Source organism: Papio anubis, chromosome 10 (genome assembly GCF_008728515.1).
Source record: "Papio anubis isolate 15944 chromosome 10, Panubis1.0, whole genome shotgun sequence".
Classification (NCBI taxonomy): domain Eukaryota; kingdom Metazoa; phylum Chordata; class Mammalia; order Primates; family Cercopithecidae; genus Papio; species Papio anubis.
In genome coordinates, this window is record NC_044985.1 from 61985187 (window position 1) to 62004662 (window position 19476).

The 19476-nt window shown below is 38.1% G+C and overlaps 1 protein-coding gene across 12 annotated transcripts in view; it reads left to right on the forward strand.

The window, feature by feature from the left end:
- OSBPL6 (oxysterol binding protein like 6) overlaps positions 1 to 19476 on the forward strand; it is a 210398-nt gene that overhangs the window by 86011 nt on the left and 104911 nt on the right. For all 12 annotated transcript variants that reach the window (XM_021923747.2, XM_021923754.2, XM_021923744.2 and 9 more), the window contains exon 2: positions 6248 to 6442. The gene's annotated coding sequence lies outside the window, so the exon portion shown is untranslated. The remainder of the gene's footprint in view (positions 1 to 6247; positions 6443 to 19476) is intronic.

Here is a 19476-nt window from a genome sequence, read left to right on the forward strand (position 1 = left end):
TTGAGCCACCGCGCCCGGCCTCTACTGGGAATTCTTAGCTGTATGATCAGTCATCTGAATTTCTGTTGGCATTAACAATACTGTTTAATTTGGGGGGAAAAAAATCTTTGAATGGTTAATAAATGCCAAGTCCTTCCTGTGCTTGGCTTTTGAATTTTGAAGAAAGAAAACACTTTCCCTACCCTCAGAAAAATAATATCAGTTAGATCTAAGTTATATGCAAACAAAAACACCTGAAAAAATTGGCTAAATGGTATAACTGTGATAGACTGAGAAAATTATGTTTGTCTTGAGCAAATTAGTTTATTAGGGTATATGGTTTATCAGCATTTATAAATAAAATATCTTGTTATACTTTGATCATGTTTCTGAAAAATAATGAATGTTTTATTTCTCACTGATTGTTTTGCTAAGGCAAGAAACACGTGAGGCTGTCTAGGTTCACCTTCCGTCCTGTCCACTGTTAGTTCTTGGTTTGTCCCCTCCTGTTTCCACTCTCCCAGGTTGCTTCATCCTCCCGTCTGATCTTCTGAGGTTCTCTCTTTTCTTTTTCCTCCCATTTGTTCCGTGGCTGGATCTCCCTCCCTGAAGTATGATCACGTGACTCTCCTGTTCTGATCTTCACTCCTGTTCTTTACAGCCCACACGGCGAAATTCAGTCTCTCACCAGCATTTAAGACCTTCCACGCTGTTCCAAACCTTTTCTCTGGCTTCCCCTCCTCTACTGTCGTCCTTTGTCCCCTAAGCTCTGAGCTCTGAACTACAGACTACACTTTCCTATCTCTTGATTTTCATGTACTTTTATCACTGTTTGAAATGTCCTTTATTCATCCCTGCATGTCCATTTTCTGCCTGATCTACTCATCTTTCAAATGCCTCCTCTTTTGAGGAACTTCTTCTGATCTGATTCCCACCCAGCCGACAAACGCCAAGCCAGAATTATTATTATTTTCATGCCATCAATATTCATAGCACATATTTTGCTTTTGTAACTTAAAAAGATTATTCACATACCTTTTCCTGTTATCTAGGGCTTTGAGCCCTCTAAATTTCTTAAGGGCAAGAGCCTGGTTTTTGCTGATTGTTACATTTCTAGATCCTCTTTAGTGTCTGGTTTTGATGTTTATATATAATAACTACATAATTGACTTACTGTTGTGGATTAATCAATCAATACTTAGTGGTGGATATGAAAACTCTGATATGTTATTTCAGCTTGTGAATTTTAACTTCTTTGATATGTAGTAGCATTAATGAAATAAGATACTTTTCTGAGACTAAATGTCTTTTGCTGTTTACTCATTAACAAGAAAGCCACAGTGGTTACTATGTAAGAATGACTGAAATTTCTATGTATCATCTTCAGGAAGTTACCCCAGCACAACCTGTTTCCATTAAACCTATTGGGTTGTGGCACTTAAACTATGTTCTCCAGAGACTTAGATACCCTCAGTGAACTTGAAACTTTCACAGGTAGGAAAAGAAAAATCAATTTGTCTGAACATTGCTGCCAGTGGAAAAAAGCAAAACGATTATCTTTTACTAACTAATGAAGTTAGTGGTGACAATAGGCAAAGTAAGCAAGATAATAAAAAGAAGGTGTTGTACTGTGTATTGGGCTACAGTTTTCTAGAAAAGCAATTTAGGATGTTGAACCCTAAATTGAGACCAATCCTTCTTTGTAGAAATGGTGTGAGCATTGAAATAAAACCATGGCCCATTTATGTGAGAAAATGATCAAAAGTGTCTCGTTTCTTGTTTTTGGTATGAAATCGACTTTGCTCTCTAGATGACATAGATAACTCTTCTGGTTGTCTTTACTATTTTAACAATTGTTTATTATTGAACAGAGTGCTTGGGCTTGCTTAATCTTGTCTCCATTTTGCATTATATGCATTTACTTATTAGCTACATGGGACAATCTAATCTTTGGTAGACTACATCATGATTTCTGATGGGCTTGAATAAGAAAGGAGAGGAATGTGCAGGGAATGCACTAGACAAGAACATGTAGGCAAAACCCCGGCTGTGGGAGGATTAGTCACATAACTTAAAGGAAAAATTCCGTTGCAAAGATAATGGATCATTTGCTTCCTGAATGAGCCATTCAGAAGGAACCATTGCCAAGTCACTAAACTCCCCTGAATGAGATTTTCCAGAGACGCCCACTGGCTAGTACTGGTTAGTGTGGGAAATTTTGTTTAAATCAACCTTTTCAACTCTTACAACTTTTACTTATTAATGACTTAGAAAGATAATGTTAGGATCCTTTTTGATCTACAGAGGGTATGTTTAAATAGAACATGATTCCTATTGTGAATGTGTTTCAGTTAAAACCAGGTGTGCTGTACGAAAAGAAAACGCGTGTGTGTGCATGCGCGTGTGCACACACACACACGCACATCAATTTTAGTTATACTTTTTGAAAGAACCAATCTTCCTATCTCTTGAGTATATTTCTTAACTAGGGTATTTCTTAGTGTGGCTTTAAGAATTATTCTTCAATGTACTTTGTCACAAACAGTAATCAGGCTTGAACTTTATATACTTATCATCTTTGGACTTCTGCCCTGCATGCAGTTTATGTGCAAGGTAAAACAAGACCCAGTGTAATTTCTTAATTAAAATGATGTTGGAACAGGTGCGGTGGCTCACGCCTTTGGGAGGCCGGGGCGGGCAGATCACAAAGTCAAGAGATCGAGACAATCCTGGTCAACATGGTGAAACTCTGTCTCTACTAAAAATACAAATATTAGCTGGGTGTGGTGGTGCACACCTGTAGCCCCAGCTACTCGGGAGGCTGAGGCAGGAGAACTGCTTGAACCTGGGAGGTGAAGGTTGCAGTGAGCCGAGATTGCACCACTGTACTCCAACCTGGCAACAGAGTGAGACTCTGTCTCGGAAAAAAAAAAAAAAATTAAAAAATATAAAATTAAATAAAATAAAATGAGGTTGAGTTGCCACTTAGTGAACTCTGGCTTTCTAAAATTAGTTAATATATGTCACCTAGAAATTTGGAATGTGAATGTGACTATAATACCCTGTATGTCCTAATCAGGCTTTTGAAGCTGAATTAAGACAAATGTTTCTAATGTTTTTGGCTTGAGTAACGATCAGAGATGATTGGTTATAACTGAACCATGTGTTAATAATGTGGTGGTAATTTTTAACTCAGAGTACTCGGTCCCCCTGGAGGTTATAGCGGGTACTACACTTCATCTCAGTTGTCTTTTTGAAAGTACAGAATATTCACAGGAACATTAATTATGGTTGCAGAACAAGCCAAAACCTCTGTTCTTTGACATTTCATATGCATTGTGTGAAAATATACACTTTCATGCACTTAATAGCAAAATGGGCAATAATAGATTAGTTTCTCACAGAATACATGTAAGTCAAAACCTTGTAAATTTCAGTTTTAAACTCTAACATACAGTAAGTGTGAGAGTTAAAAATTGTGTGCAGGGCTGCATAAATGTCTTCTTTTGAGAAGTGTCTATTCATATCCTTTGCCCAATTTTTAATGGGGTTGTTTGTTTGTTTCTTGTAAATTTGTTTAAGTTCCCTGTAGACTCTGGTTATTAGACCTTTGTCAGAGATGGATGGATTGCAAAAATTTTCTCCCAGTCTGTAGGTTGTCTCTTTGCTCTGATGATAGTTTCTTTTTCTGTGCAGAAACTCTTTAGTTTAATTAGATCTCATTTGTCAATTTTTGCTTTTGTTGCAATTGCTTTTGACTTTTTTTTTTTTTTTTTTTTGAGATGGAGTCTCACTCTGTTGCCCAGGTTGTAGTGCAATGGTGTGATCTAGGCTCACTGCAACCTCCGCCTCCCAGGTTCAAGCAGGATAGCACAGGGGACTCTTTAGCATGCCTTTTCTTTTTTCTCTTCATTTATCAGTGTCTTCTCTGTTTCCAAAGCTTGGCAGAGTTCATCATAGGAAGGAGCAAGGAAGAGGTGGCTAAGGGATTTTCTGTTTTTGTTTGTTTGTTTGTTTGTTTTTAGACAGGGTTTCGCTTTTGTTGCCCAGACTGGACTGCAATGGCATGATCTCAGCTCACTGCAACTTATGCCTCCCAGGTTCAAGCGATTCTCCTGCCTCAGCCTCCCGAGTAGCTGGGATTACAGGTGCCTGCCACCATGCCCAGCTAATTTTTTGTATTTTTAGTAGAGATGGAGTTTCATCATGTTGGCCAAACTGGTCTCGATCTCCTTACCTCAGGTGATCCACCCACCTCAGCCTCCCAAAGTGCTGGGATTACAGGTGTGAGCCATTGCGCCTGGCCTCCCAGGGGAGTTTCTATAGCTGACAATTCAAATTCTACCTGCCTATAATTAAATGAGATTAAAGAGCATAGATTGAGTAGTGCATGCAGAAAATAAAAAGATGCAATGCTGAGCATACAAAAGGAATCCTGATGGACCTTAGCCTTTGTATTCAAGGTCATCATCATAATCAACAATTAAATTTTATTCAGAACTTACAAGGTACACAGAATTGTCTTACATAGAATTTTTTTTTTTTAATTTAAGGAAGTGGAAGGGGAGTTAGAACAAAAACTTTTTCAGAAAGATGGTACTTAAGGGGGCAGTCATGGCATTGGATGCTGGCAGAACATAAATCTTTTGCAGTTTCAATAAGTTGTATTCTTAGAATATGTGTGTATGTATACATGTGCTTGTGTGTGCATTTTTCCCCTTCTCAATAAGTTAAAAAAAAAAAAAAAGGGAAAACTAAAACAGAGTGAAAGAATAGGCTTGAAAAAGAAGTCAAACCTGTGGAGTGATTTTTAAAGCTGGCTTGTGAATAAAGGAGCCTGCTGGAGAGGTTTATGGCTGGAAGGAAAAAATATCTGTCATATTTCAGGATCAGAGAGTAACTTCTACTTTGGATTACTTGTCAGATTTTTCTCTTATGATGAATTTATTTATTCTCTTGTAAAAATATTGTGTTTTAGTCCATTTGTGTTGTCGTAAAGGAATACCTGAGGGTGGGTAATTTATAAAGGAAAGAAGTTTATTTGGCTCATGGTTCTGCAGGCTGTACAAGAAGCACAGTGCTAGCATCAGCTTCTGGTGAGGGCCTCAGGCTGCTTCCATTCATGGCAGAAGATGAAGGGGAGCTATTATGCAGAGATCACATGGTGACAGAGGAAGCAAGAGAGAGAGAGAAAAGAGGAGGTCCCAGGTTCTTTTTCAACAACCAGTTCTTCTGGGATGTAAGAGTGAGAACTCACCCCTCAGAGTGGCACCAAGCTATTCATGCGGGATCTGCTCCTGTGACACAGACACCTCCCACCAGGCCTCACCTTCACCATTGGGGATCACATTTCAACATGAGACTTGGTGGGGCCAAACAAACTATAATCCAGACCATAGCATACTCTTTCTTTGCTTTGTGAGAAATTATGTCAAGTTAAAAACTATATTCTTTTATAGTATGTATAGAGTCCGTTCTTCTTGCTAGAGGATTGTTCTAGGAGTTTGGCTACAGTTCTCCTCTTCTATAGCAAATTAGAGACTGTTCATGGGTTTTTGTCCAGGCACACCACTTCATACTTACTATTTTTAAAAACTCTATTGGGTCAGGCGTGGTGGCTCAGCCTGTAATCCCAGCACTTTGGGAGGCTGAGGCAGGCAGATCGTCCAAGGTCAAGAGTTCGAGACCAGCCTGGCCAACATGGTGAAACTCCATCTCTACTAAAAATACAAAAATTAGCTGGGCATGATGGTGTGTGCCTGTAATCCCAGCTATTCAGGAGGCTGAGGCAGGAAAATCACTTGAACCCAGGAGACGGAGGTTGCAGTGAGCCGAGATCACGCCATTGCACTCCAGCCTGGGCGTCGCAGCGAGACTCTGTCTCAAAACAAAACAAAACAAAAAACAAACAAACAAAAAACCCTGTTGAGGTTTGTATTTAATTGGAGAGCTAAATGTGGTTCTGGAAAATATATTTTGTCCCCTTTTAGGAAATATTTGCTATATCACTTGAGAGTTTTCATACTCCAAGCTCTGGGTAAGATGTAAATTATGAATGTTACTGATTACTGAGAAGGTCAGTGGTACGTCTTTGAGGTTACATAAAACTGAACAAAGGAGATAAAAAGCTGAGGCACGTACCCATATGAACTTCCTCTTCGAAAGATAAATTAGGAAGAATTTTCTGATTGTCCATAGGCAGTCCCCGTGAGAGGCTCACCAAAGTTCCGTAAAGATGTGCTATATGACTGTAATCTCTCTTTTTCAGGTTCTGCCACTTGCTGGGAAAACAGCAACAAAAGGATATTAAGGAGCCACCCCTGTAATTTACCCAGAGAGCCTCAGCAAGGTCAAAGACACATCGTGTCCCAAGGAGAAAAGCTGCAGGCATCTGAGGATAAACCACTGTGAAACAGCTTTGACGATAAAGCTGACTTGGAAGACTTTGACTCCAAGGTGCAAGGTGAGTTAGAAGAACACAAGCTTAAAACCAAAAGCAGGGTTAGGTTAGGCAGTGTTTAATAATAGCAAAAGATTAGTGAGACACCACAGTCACAGGAAGGTGTTTATTTATATCTCTTATTTGTATGTCAGATCTTAAAATAATATGTCATAATCCTCATAATAAAAAGTTCTGTTTTTTTTTTTTTTTTTTTAAGGATAGGAAGTAGAAAAATGTGAAAATATTTGGTAACCATTTTCTGTTTTCTGTATGTAGTCTGGCATCATGTGGAAATATGATACTGCTTTTCCTTTCTTGAGCAATGAACATGCAGACCTAAACCTTAAAATAGACAAAATGTTATCCTTGCTTTCTTTATACACATATCCACAAACCCACATTTGACTACAGGTACACATTCTTAAAATGCATCCAGCTTTTATAATCTTCCACAATAAACAACGAGACAGTCAACTTTTCTTTTTGCCCATGAGACTGAAATGGCTAATGTGGTACTAGCAATACTTTCTGTGGTCTCCTTGTCATCTTTCATATTTGCAGTTATTATTTTAACTGCAATATAAGAGCCCCTTGATATATATTATTTGATATTTTAGGCCTACTGAGTTTGTGGTCTTCACCACTTAGCTGCACACTTCCCAGTTATCTGAAGCTTTCTACTTCTTCAAAGTCAGTCATCCCCAGGGTAGAAGTTTGTGGCATTAATCGTCTTTGGGAGCTTTTTACAAGCTGCACATCCTCTGCTCAAACCTTCTTTGCCATGGGCACAGGGGTGGTGGTGGTAGTGGTGATGATAATTCAGACATATATGATTTGGGGAAAGTTTCTTTTGTATCCTGATGCCACTCCCGCCCTTTCCTAGCATGGACTGGTCCCTCTTGGTAGAGCAGAAACCAAGGCTCAGTAATTTAGTGTAATCATTGTTATATGAGAAGCTTCCTGTTTATTACTGTATTGTTTAAAAGTGCATTTTACATTAGAGCTTGCAAAGTAGTAGCCCACAGGTCAAATTTTTTACTAAAATTTTTTAACCTGTAAAAATTTTCTTTTTGTAAGAAAATTAATTGCCAACATTTGAAAATCTGGAAACTTCACATAAAAATCAGATAGATCAGATATCTGGTTTCCCTTGGAAGATTAAAAATCTGGTCTTGTTACTATCCCAGTGACTGCACTTTGCTAGTATTTTGCATTCCCTAAATATTTAACTGAATCAATCTTACAGATTATGGCAGCTGCCTGGGACATGTAGGCTTTTGAGTTGAAGAGTCCTGCTTTAAGCGTCAATTTCTTCTTCTCTCTGTATATGAAGTCACTTCTATGTACTTTAACATAACATTCCATTAGTATTTATCCTCTGCCATTATTTCAGCATTTATTATTTTATATAAAATATATGAGCTTTGAGAAGCTGACACTTGCCAGCCAGGCTTACCTATGAAGTAAGAAGACTTTTCAAAGGTAAGATGTTTCAGGCCGTGGGATTAGTTAGGAGATCTGATTTTCATAGTGATGTGCTCTGCATCATTTTTTCCAGATGTTGAGGATGTCATCTCAGAGTCTGATATTTCACGACCTAAGAGTTCAGTTGCCTGATCTGACTGTTTTGGTTCCAGGGAGGTAAACTGATTCACCAAGTAGACTTCTTTTTTAATGATCCCTGTAGGGCTTTAGAGTCCATTTTCTAGCCCCTCACTCATTCTGGACACCAGGGCGACTCAGAGAGCAGTAATGCTGTGCCCTCCATATGTACAGAACTTTTAGCATTGAGAAATCTTGCCATAAGAATTAGACATACCTCCATCACAGTGAGTTGTAGTTGATCACAAACTTGTCTTTCCTCATCTTTGATTGCTATATATTGTTGCTAAATGAAATTCATTCAGTCATGTTTCTGTCAATTAGATATTGAACCAAATGTTTATATGGTAATAAAATACTTTAACCATGGAAGCATTTCAAATCGTAGGGTCCTTATGGGCATAGCATTTCTGTGCCTGCATTAGCTAAACTCAGTGTGGGGAAACTGATATACTCCCAGAACAATGGTTCTTCTTCTTCTTCTTCTTCTTTTTAAACCAATTATTTTACTAAAACATAAGATTTACAGATATTTTCCCATAATACATTTAGAGTTCAACTGGTAATGCCTATTACTTAAGCAGATTTTAGACCACAGGGTGTCTATTTTTTTCCCCCTAGATACATCAGACACATTGTAAATCTCTTCTTGATTGGTATCCATTTTTAAATGTTGAGGCACACAGGAAAGAAGACCAATGGATGGGATTTTTATTTTGAGTATCTTAGTGTCCTTCTGCCTGCATTACTTTGCTCCGTCTCATGGATTCTCTTAGATCAGCATTGCCTAGGATCTCTCAATACTTGACCACATGCAGGCGTGAAATTGTGCATGAGTCCCTTTGACTATCAAGTTTAAGTTCATGGAAATAAAGTACCTGGAAATTTGTTTCCACACATTTGCTGAGTTGTGACTTGACTATAGGAGAGGGAAACTAAACTCTTTTTTGAAGGGGAAATTCAGGGAATTGATATCTCATTTTCTACATGAATTTTGTTTGCTAGATTCACAGAGCCTATCTCCCCCAATTCCCCCCGACAAAAAAAAGAAAGAAAGAAAGAAAGAAAGAAAGAAAGAAAGAAAGAAAGAAAGAAAGAAAGAGGAAAAGAAAGAAATTTGTTTGCTTAGTCACAGGAATTAAAGAGTGTGTGTGCATATACACTCAGAAATGCTTTCAGAAACCCCCCTTATCTCATTTTCTTGGAGTTCCTGTTATCAGCTCCACATTCCATTTCCTTTAACTCCCTGAGGAAGTGACAACCAAGACTGAAAAAATGGGGGAAAAAATGTAGGGAGGGCTTAAGAGCTGTTGTTGACATATAAAACAGGTTGAAATGTGTTTAAAAAGAAAAGAAAAGAAAAGAAAAAAGTAAAACTAACAAGTGAGCAAAAATAACATGGTTAAGTAAAAACTGGAAGAGGAGAAAGAGTATTCAACCCTGACATGGTGAGGAAGCTGCCATTGGCTCCCTTTTATCATTTGTGGATCATGAGAATTCCCCCTGGAGTAGTGGAAATGGAGAGAATAGCAAGCAGGAATTGGCCGTGCAGACACCATTGCACCTGCCCTGTTTCTTCCTGTCCTGGACTTTCCCTCAGGTTGAAGGGAGTCTCTTCTGCTTAAGGAGTGCCTAATCTGAAGAGCTGAGGGACCCAGGGGAGGTAGCAGGCCAGTAGCCACCTCCTGTCTCCAGGGAAAAGGAGTGAGACCCCAGAACTTCTTTCCTGCCTGTTGAAAAGAATGGGAACAAACGAGGGACAAGAGAAGATTCTTTGTCCGGAGAGAAGGGCTGTGCCCCAGGCCGGCTCTGGCCTGTGTGTTTGTCCTTCTCAATCTGGTTGGTGAGGTTTTAGAAAAATGAGTCACCCAAACACCTTAAAGATTTAGACCAGTTCTGAAAAATAAATTGTACCTTGAATACATATCCAGTAAAAGTATAACTGTGTAAGTAACTAACTGGGGGGAAAAAAAGGAGTATACTGTTCATATCAAGGTTTTCGTATATAAATAGTAGGGAAAAGGGAGATTTTTTTTTTTTAATTTTTTTAATTTTTTGATACAGAGTTTTGCTCTTGTTGTCTAGGCTGGAATGCAATGGCGCAATCTCAGCTCACTGCAACCTCTGCCTCCCGAGTTCCTGTGATTCTCCTGCCTCGGCCTCCCAAGTAGCTGGGATTGCAGGTGCCCCCCACCACGCTCAGCTAATTTTTTATATTTTTAGTAGACATGGAGTTTCACAATGTTGGCCAGGCTGGTCTTGAACTCCTGACCTCAAGTGATCCACCTGCCTCAGCCTCCTGAAGTGCTGGGATTACAGGAGTGAGCCACCGCTTCTGGCTAGGGACATTTTTTTTTTATTAAGACTTTTTTCTTCTCTTGATTTTTGTTTTTGCTTTTTCTTTCTTTCTTTTTTTTTTTTTTTTTTTTTTTTTGAGATGGAGTCTCACTCTGTTACCCAGGCTGGAGTGCAGTGGTGCGATCTCGGCTCACTGCAACCTCCGCCTCCCGGATTCAAGCAGTTCTCCTGCCTCAGCCTCCTGAGTAGCTGGGATTACAGGCATGTGGTACCACACCTGGCTAAATTTTTTGTATTTTTAGTAGAGACAGGGTTTCACCATATTGGCCAGGCTGGTCTCAAACTCCTGACCTTCTGATCCACCCTCCTCGACCTCCCAAAGTGCTGGGATTACAGGTGTGAGCCACTGCACCTGGCCTTTTTTCTTTTCTTTTCTTTTTTTTTTTTTTGAGATGGAGTCTTGCTCTGTCACCCAGGCTGGAGTACAGTGGTACGATATTGACTCACTGCAACCTCTCCCTCCCGGGTTCAAGCGATTCTCCTGCCTCAGCCTCCCGAGTAGCTGGGACTACAGATGCATGCCACCACACCCAGCTAATTTTTGTGTTTTTAAAGGAGACAGGGTCTCACCATATTGGCCAGGCAGGTCTCAAACTCGTGACTTCGTGATCCGCCCGCCTCGGCCTCCCAGAGTGCTGGGATTACAGGCATGAGCCACTGCACCCGGCCAGTTTTTGTTTTCTATATTTTAAAAATACATTTCATTTGAAAAAAATTCAAACTTATACTTTCGTATAAGAATAGCACAATGAACAACCATACGCACACACTGAGATTCATCTATCTCCTTCTCTATTTATCAGAAGTCATTAGAAGTAGACATCGTGTCATATCCACCCCTGCATTCTCCAGTAGGCATATTTTAACATGCACATTTTCCTACAGAACCATATTGCCATGTCACACCTAACAATATGAATGATACTTCTTCGGTATCATCTACTACTCATTCCGTATTCAAATTTCCCTGATTGTCTCAAAATTCTCTTTTAATAGGTGGTTTGTTTGAACCAGATCTGAAGAAGTGCATACACTTCACTTGGCTATTGAGTCTCATAAAGGTGTTATCTAGAATATTCCCTTTCTTTTCTCAAGTCATTCACTTGTTGAAATTAAGCTACTTTGGGAATAGAACTTTCCACATACTGGGTTTGGCTGATTGTTGTTACTTAACTTTTTTCTCTATTACTCAAATTTACCAGAACTTGGAAGTTAGATCAAGAGGCTTGATTGGATTCAGATTTAACTACTCTGGCAAGAATTCTGCTTCCTTTTGCTGTATACTTTATGTAGTGTCACCTCAGGAGGCACTTGTGGTCTGGTTACCCCACTTTTAGTGATGCTGTCATCGGACTGTGTTTCGGAGAACATCCTGATCCCTCCATTGTAAAGTTCCCCCATCTGTTTTTTTTTTTACTTCATGATTTTGTCAGCCAGTAATTATTGCCTGAATATATTATGTCATTAGGGGTTATAAAAATGGCGACCACCCACCACCACCCCCCATCCTATTATGCCTTCTACATTTGTTAGCTGTCATTCTTTTATAAAGAACTTCCATCATCAACTAGTATTTGGTGGCCCTGAAATACAGTTCATATAGGAAGGGCAGGGTGAGTGCTTAATATTTCCCTAGTAATTGACAATATCAGAGTTGGTGCTATAGTTTCTTCAAAAGGTGATATTTATGCTTTTTAGCGAGAAACTTCCCTTTTTTCTTGAGAATCATTGTAAATTGATGGATTAAAAAAATATTTGTTATGTTTCACACACTTAATTATAGTGGTTTATTGTTTTGTTTTGTTTTTCATTTTGATGTTCAAACAAAACCTTCTTTATTCATTGTGAGCCCTTTCAACCTGGCTCCTGTGTGTATGTATAGAAAAGAGAACCTATCATATATGAATCACAGTGAATTTGCACATACTGGACACACCTATATGATCAGCACCCAGACCAAGATGCAGAACATCCCCAAAGCATCCCTGTGCTATTAATTTCTTTGACTCTACTTTTTGATACAACAGGTTGCCTCAAACTCTTCTTGTGCATTCCATACCCCAGTCTAAGAATCAGCCATTCCAAGCAGCCTGGTTCTTTTTAATAGGAAACAGAATTTAGAAACTATAGTCAGGCACTAGGGGCGCTCGTTCCCATGGGTTGTCAGTGTTTCCATGCCTTTTCAGAAAGCAAGGTAGGAAATACATATGTCCAAAAAGAAAAAGAAAATGATGAGTTCATGCTGATTTTCCTGAGTTAACTTTATGGAGTCTTAATTTTTAAATTTTATATTTGTATCTTTTTTCTTTTACATTGAAACCATTGGTTCAAACAGCATTATAAATGTATTTTATCCTTTGAGCACACAAAATAGTTTCAAATTAATAATTTCAGCATGACAACTACTAATTATTGTTATATTTTTATACAGAGAAGACCTTACAGAATAAAGAGTTAACTATGAGGGTTTTCTTTTTTTAACCTGTTATTATCACTATTATTTTTAGTCATTCAAAATTTCTGTATGAAGACAGAAGAAGAATTTTTCTTCCCAACTCCATTTTTAGTATTAATGTTGATATGTTTCTTGGCAGCGATATTCAGTCTGTTAAATCTTTAGTTCACCAGATTATCTGAGTTATTTGCAACTCACTGCATCATATGCAGGTGTTCCAGGAGTGACAGTGGGATTATTGTACTCTTTGGATGGTAGATCAGTGTGTACCTTATTGAATGCCTTTGTCAGTGTCCACTTCATCATCATGCAGGTCCAGAAACAAAGGAAAGATGAACACTCTAAATAAAGCAGAGAGACTGAAGGTGTTCCAGTGTTTTTATTTTATTGCTGCTTCTTTGTATTGCTTCCTTTTATTTGATAAATGGATACTTATGGTGCTTGTTTTGGAATGGTTTTCTTTTCTTTGGTTTGTCAAGTGACCAAGTGCTTTGTTTTCTGGACACACTTTGTTATATTTGACCCTGGGAGAATGTTAGTGTTCATAGAAAATATAGGAACAGGTAGTCTCTTCCTTCCTTCCTTAAAGTCCTTCCTTCCTTCCTTCCTTCCTGCCTTCCTTCCTCCCTTTCTCTCTCCCTCCCTCCCTCTTTCCCTTCTTTGCTTCCTTCCTCCCTTTTTCCTTTCCTCCTTCCCTGTTTTCCTTCCTGCCTGCCATCTATCCATCCATCCATCCATCCATCCATCCATCCATCCATCCTTCCTTCCTTGCTGTTTTTTCCCTACAACCAGTTAATTCCTTGAACCTGAATGGCAGAGGTAGGCAATGGAAGGGAAGATGGAGATCTAGACCATTCCCCCTTTTGTCTTTTAAACTTTCATTTTTGACTTTTATTTTAAGTTCAGGGATACATATACAGGTTTTTTATATAGGTAAATGCATGTCATGAGGGTTTGTTGTACAGATTATTTCATCACCCAGGTTAAGCCTAGCACCCCTTAGTTATTTTTCCTGATCCTCTCCCTCTTCCTCCCATCCCCCACCCTCCAGCAAACTTTTTTTTTCCCGAAACTCAATGATTGGTACAAGACCTTCCAGTAAACTTTTAACCCGTCTTCTCAAAATATCTTGTTCCCGAACGACCATAAAATTGAAATCCAACATTTGTGAATTATTTTTCAAATATGTCTTACATACAGAAGAATGATTAATATTTTAATAAGTCTAACTTTGATGGTAATTTAAAATTTTACTTTATTCACTTTGCATATCAAATGATTAATGCCGGGAACTACTGTTGCAGTGAACCAACAACACAAATCTCCTTTGAAAGGCTTGTCTTTCCAAACAACAATTCTAAACTTTGCTCTTGTAAGAAATGACTACGAAGATGAAGGAAAAACACACACGCTCCCTAAAACTTCAACTGTGTATGGCTGGTACTAGTTATTTAAAGGGTTAACACTTTAGAACTAAGAGTCATCTAAATGGATGTCTTTTATCATGTGTCTTACATCATCCCCGCTATGTCTCAAGTGTTTGGTCATTCAGATAGGCTTTCATCCATCCATCCATCCATCCATCCATCCAGTCATTCATCCAGCAAAGTCTATTGAGTGTCAGTCCTCCAGGCACTGTTATGGGTTATAACGCAGAGCAGGAAACAAGAGGCCTCCGGAGATAGACAGTAAGCCAGTACACAGATAATATAAATACTGAGTGAGATAAGAGCTATGAAGGAAATGAAAAGAGTATTGTTCTAGGAAGTGACAAGGTGTGTGTGCCTATTCTGAGGTAACACTTGATCTGAGAAGTGCAGGATGATTTGCTGACTTTTTCATGTTTAGAATACTAAATTTGAAAGTACTGTAGAGTTTATTTAAACAATAACTGCAGTTTTGGCATTTGAATTTATTTCCAAATGCTTATTTTTTTTTTCAACTGGCACTATAAGTAGTTAAAGTTTCAGATGAAAATGTCTTGTTTTGTCAGCTTCTGAGAAACTGGTGAAAACTGGAGGAAGTCTTGGGTAAAGGGTGTATGGGAACTTCCCATAGTATTTTTGTATCTTTCCTGCAAATCTAAAATTATTCCAAAATAAAACATTTAAAAGAAAGATACTGGTGAAGAAATGCCAAAATGTGTACTGAATCAAGTACAGTGTTGCTTAGACTTACAAAGATGAAGAAGCCACACTTCCACAGAAAGGGGTTTTGGGGAGAGTGGTGGGTAAGAGAACCCGTGACCTGAATTCTCTTCCATTTTGGACTTTTGTCCCATTGCTCATTTTTGAACTAGACATATTCTGCCTTTTAAAAATACTTCATTTTAGGCAGGGGATGGGGAAAAATAAAATAAGCTACAATGCTTCGTTTTAATTTCTTAAACTTCAGCAATCCAATACAAGCTACAGATAGAGTTCGTTTACCTTTTTGCTTTTCTTTGTGCCCAACTAATTTTCAAAACATTTTTTATGTTTAATTTTTGTGGGTATGTAGTAGGTGTATATATTTATGGGACACATGAGATGTTTTGATCTAGGCATGCAATGTGTAATAATCACATCATGCAAGATGTGGTATGTATCCCTCAATCATTTATCCTTTGTGTTACAATCCAATTATGCTCTTTTAGTTATTTTTAAATGTACAATTAAATTATTATTGCCCATAGTCATCCTGTTGTGCAATTAAATACTAGGTCCTATTCATTCATTCTAACTATTTTTTGTACCCATTAATCATCCTCACCTCCCCCAACCCTCCACTACCCCTCCCAGCCTCTGCCAACTAATTTTTGACAAAGGCACAAAAGCTATTTAATGAAAGGAGGATAGCCTTTTCAACAAATAGTGCTCGAGCAATTGGACATCTGTATACAAAACAGCGAACCTCTAAATTTTATACCTTATATAAAATTAACTCAAAATAGATCACAGATTTAAACATAAAAAGTAAAATTATAAAACTTTTAGGAAAAAATAGGAGAAAATCTTTAGGATCTAAGACTTGACAGTGAGTTCTTAGTCTTTTAAAAAAAATCCCTTTGAGTACTTTATTCAAATAATAATGAAGTATTCAGAAAAACAAAGAATTATCAGCAGTCACCGTGTGCACATTGACTGCGTGTCCTGGATTTTCTGATTCAGTTTCTCTTTCAATTATTTTATTCTACTTTCCCACTAGGTGTCTTATACCTAGAATAAATGCACTGCGTTGTTCCATATAATCATGGGTTATACCAATTTTGAACCTAATTGAAAAAGGAGGTAAAACCTAAATAGCTAGATATTTTTAGAATCTAAAAAATGTTTTGAATAGAAATAATTCTCCAGATTTGGTTTCAAAGGCAGAAAGAGAGAGAGACAGTCATCATCATTACCAAATAATACATGATACCAGATGTCTTAAAACTATCCAATATTGATTGGAAAACGTTTTTTGAAAGGTACAATTAAGCTATCAAATTAAGATTTTCATGAGCTAAATTTGAATGCTAAGAACAGGTTGTTGCATTTAATGTCTTCTGGAATGTAGGATGACAATTAAGGGATAACATTAGCTTTAGGAAAAGAGATTTTAGTATAGCTGTTCCTCAATTTATGATGAGATTAACCTTTCATAAAGTCGGAAAATTCTAAGTCAAGCTATTGTAATTCAGAGACCATCTGTGTTATCAAATTCTGTTTCTCTAGTCAAATCAGTTTCGGCCACTACAACTAATTTTTTTTTTTTTGGAACATTTCTGGATTTTTAAAAATTAACAAATTAAAATTGTATATTTTGATCATGAACAACATGTTTTGAAATATATAGACTTGAGGGCACGGCTGAATTGAGCTTATTAACATGTACATTACCTCACCCTTAGCTTTTTTTTTGTTTGTTTTTTTTGTAGTGAGAACACTTAAAGTCTACTCGTATCTTAGCAATTTTCAAGGTCTCTTTTTCTTTTTAGTTCATGCATTTTCCTAAAATACTCTTGGTCTACTTAGGGTTATATCCTTCAGGTGGAACTTAGCAATTCTTTTTCTCAAGGGGTTTTTAATAGAACTAACATTATAAATAAAACTTTGATGAAAACAGGTTTCTATTTTATCTTATTAATATTTTTCAATTTTTATATTTGCAAGCATAAAGTATCTTCTTTCTCATGTTAGGGGAGATAGGGAAATCTGGAGTTGGCAAGAAGCAATTAAATTCAGAATGTCCTGTGTAAATTGTTTACCAACTGTAGTGCAGATTAACAGACCTGTCTGCCATGGGAAACTGTTTAGTAATCTACAGTCTTTGAAGGTACTTGCCAACATCTGGTTCCAAGAATGCATCTTGATGTTTCATAGTCTAGCGGTTACTCCAAGGTTCAGCACTATAGCCCACAAGCCAAATATGCAGCCTGTTATTATAAATAAAGTTTTATTGGAACGTAATCATGTTTATTCATTTGCATATTGTCTAAGGCTTCTTCTCCACTACAGTGGCAATTTGAGTAGCCATAGCAGAGATTGTATGGTTCACAACGCCTGAAATACTTTCTGTCTGATCCTTTGCATAAAACCTTTGCAGAGCACCACCTACCCTCCATCCCCCATCTAGTCAAAGACAGTGACTGGGTTATCTCTTTGGGTTACTGAATCTGGAATCTGAGACACTTTGCAATTGCAAGGGTTAGTGGACAACAGAAGTCCTGTGGGCTCATGATAGAGCTTTTTGATTTATTTTCTTTAATGGAAGGCACTGTGTTTATATAATAAAAATTATAATAAAACACAATTATAATAAAATTATTTAAAATTTACTTATAATAAAAAATTAATGGAGGTACTGTGTTTATAAGAAAGTCATTTTTTGTAAGCTGTCTAAAGTTGTTAAAACTAATCTGCAGTATAAAAACCATTTAGGAATATATAAAGGTTCAATGCTACGTGCTTTAATTATCCCTAAAATTCTTGTTCCAAAACGTTTTTAATTTCAGAGGAAAAATCTTAGCAATTCCTTTATTTTTGAGGCTTTAGGTCTGTGACTTGGCGGTGATTCTGTGTCTGATACTGTGTTACTATTCCCTAGTTTTGTTGGTGTTAGGCCAGTGAAGAATGGGGCCCAACTGGCAACTCGGCATACCTGCTGCCTGCTGGCAGGCTTATTAAAGCACAGATTGCTGGGCACCACCCTCAGAGGTTTTGATTCACAAGCATAGATGAGCTCAAGAATTTGGATTTCCAGGAAGTTCCCAAGTGATATGTTGATCCCAATGCTACCCTTGAGAACCTATGTAGTAGATGATTAGCTCTGACATTTCCCAAGCTTGGGGTTTGTGAAGAAGAGTTATTACTATCCCTGTTTTATAGATGAGGAAACTGAAGCAAAGAGAGACTTCAGTAAATTGCCTGAGGTTTCATAACTAGGAAGTGGCAGAGTTGGGATTGGCTTCAAACTCAGGCAATCCATGGGATATTTTAGTGTAAAAATAAAAATGAAAACCACTACAAGAGAAACCACTACAATGAAAACCACCACACACGGTGGTGTACTGGCAAATGTTTAACAATCAACTCTTAAAAACAAAACAAAACAAAAAGCCCAGATTTGAAGCATTTGCATGGCATAGATACTCCCACCACAGTCTATTTCAAGGTCTCAGGGGAACGTCTTTGAAGCCCTGAACTGGGGGGAGATGCACAGAGCTCCTGAGCCAGTGCACGCCAGCTCCAGCTCACCAGTAGATACGTGCCAAGGTTACCACACTCCAATTAAATGAGTTTACAAGGCTGCAGAACCTGGGACCTGGCAGTGGATTCTCAGTTATGTCAGCTGTTCCTTCCCTCATGTAACAATGAATGAGCAGTAATTGAAACCAACACTCATGCTTGAATGCCCAACACAAGTAGAATTTTAGACATCCCGATATGTGGGTAATGGCCTGCATAAACACTGCTATTCTGGAGGATGACAGTTTTTCCAAATTCTGCTTAAGATTCCTGACCACGAGATGTTGTAATTAGTAGATGGTATCTAGTAAATCAGGTGCCAGGTACCATAATTCTGTGTGGCCAGGCTAACCCATCAGTGGTGTTATGAAAGAATTAATGCTACTGCATCCATTTCCTATTCCTAATGTCCCTCAGGCCCCTATAGGTACCGTTAGCAGTCTGGCAGGCCTTTTTTTAAGAACAACTGAGAGATTTTATCTTGGGAATGTTGAACCTTGTACAGTCTCTCTCTCCAGCTCACTATTGAACAGCTAGGAAACTCCAGTCTACAAATCATGTGGGTTATTTTGGGTTATCTTTAAGCAAATACAGTAAAATTAAAGCACTAGGCTGGGTACAGTGGCTCACACCTCTAATCCCAGCACTTTGGGAGGCCGAAGTGAGAGGACTGCTTGAGTCCAGGAGTTCAAGAGCAGCTTGGGCAACATAGTGAGACGGCCATCTCAAAAAAAAGAAAAGAAAAAGAACTAATATGAGGGTGGATCTCTACAGTCTGCAGGCACAATCAATGTTATTTAATGGATATAATGGAAGATTTAAATCTTAACTAAAGTGATGAGCCCAGTAAACAACCTGAATGACTTTTGTGGCTCATGACATTGGACTATAATGAGAAAAGTGACATACTCCCAGCCCTCATGAATCTTACA